The sequence below is a fragment of the Polistes fuscatus genome, unplaced genomic scaffold (assembly GCF_010416935.1).
Source record: "Polistes fuscatus isolate 324 unplaced genomic scaffold, CU_Pfus_HIC Scaffold6, whole genome shotgun sequence".
In the NCBI taxonomy this organism is placed as follows: Eukaryota; Metazoa; Arthropoda; class Insecta; order Hymenoptera; family Vespidae; genus Polistes; species Polistes fuscatus.
In genome coordinates, this window is record NW_025113140.1 from 928,473 (window position 1) to 930,033 (window position 1,561).

Consider the following 1,561-nt stretch of genomic DNA (forward strand, 5'->3'; position numbering starts at 1 on the left):
GGAAATGAAAAATATTCAGGATGTGTCAAGTATATCTTGTCGTAACGGATTAACGATGATAATTAATGTGCGGTACCTGAAAGGGCTTCGAAAACGAGCTTATAACGTTTTAAATGGCCTAAATTAAAAAAAAACCGATCATGTTATTAAAAAAAAAAAAGAAAGGTTGTTTTATCATTTCTTACAAATGTTACGAAAAGTATTGACAAGATTTTATCGTTGTCCCTTCGATGACGCAAGAAAACCCAAATGTACCTCGTTATTCGTTTTGTGAATGTTTAAATGATGTAAATTAATGTGTCCGTGTATTTCCTTGTAAAAGAAATTTACGTGAAAATCATAAATTCTTTTTTTTTTTTTTCGATTAAAGATAATATATCACGTCGGCGTGTGTGTGTGCTCGCTCGCGTGCGTGTTTGCCTGTCTGTCTGTCTGCTGTCTGACATGAGTGTGTTTAAAGTATGAATGTAGACATTGAATATTATACAATTATCCATATCAAAAAAAAGAGTGCAAATTACTGAAACGAAGTCGTCCTTACGTTATGATTGACTATCTTGTGGTTCCTATGCTTACGATGCGTATTATCAATTAACGCGAATAGTACGTTTGACAATAATTTATTATCAAGAAAATTTGGCAAATAATATGCTTCACACACACACACACACACACATTTTGACCAATCAAAAATGATGGTTCGTAACATCGAAACGTTCGCGTGATAATATTCGTTGGAGAGATTGAAAATAAACAAACAAATTTAACAAAATAATTTCCTCTAACGTAAGTGTAATTATAATGAGAATGAAAAATTGATGCAAGACACTCGATATCGATGCTTACTCAAGTATATGTTTAAGTGTGAAGGAAAGAAGCAAAGAAAAAAACTTAAAAAAGAAAAAAAAATAACACAAAAGAAAAAAGAAAGAAACCAGATAATTGTAATTTTTGCTAATTTAAGACTGAATGAAAGCTACACATATATATATATATATTATGACGATATATATACAACAAAAAAGTTATATTATATTATTCTTCGAATCGTATATTTGTGCCACCTTTATTGTGTGAACGAATAAAACATTAATCGAATTTCCTTTTTCAATCGATTTTACTGCACGCACACATTCTTATCAATATATGTATATATTTTCTCTAACATTGAACAATACGAAAAAGAAAATTCTTTAAAACGCGATGAGATACGGGTAAATCTTATTACAAATTCACCTAACACGTAATATAATACCTATTGTAATCAAAAAAAAGAAAAAAAAGAAAAATATTAGAAATGCAATTATATTATAATCATACACACATTTTTACGAGTAGCATAAACGAAACCCATAATCAAAAAACTGAACTTCAAATAATACGTAGACGAAGGATTAAAGAAAAAAAATGTTTGTGCTTGGAGAAATATAATCTATTTTTTGAAAAAGAAAACCAGATAAAAGCCAAAAAAAAAAGAAAAAAGAAAAAAGAAATAAAGTAAGAAAATATCGTCGATAAATATTTTGCCATTTATAGGAGCGTAGTCAATTTCGATCGTTTG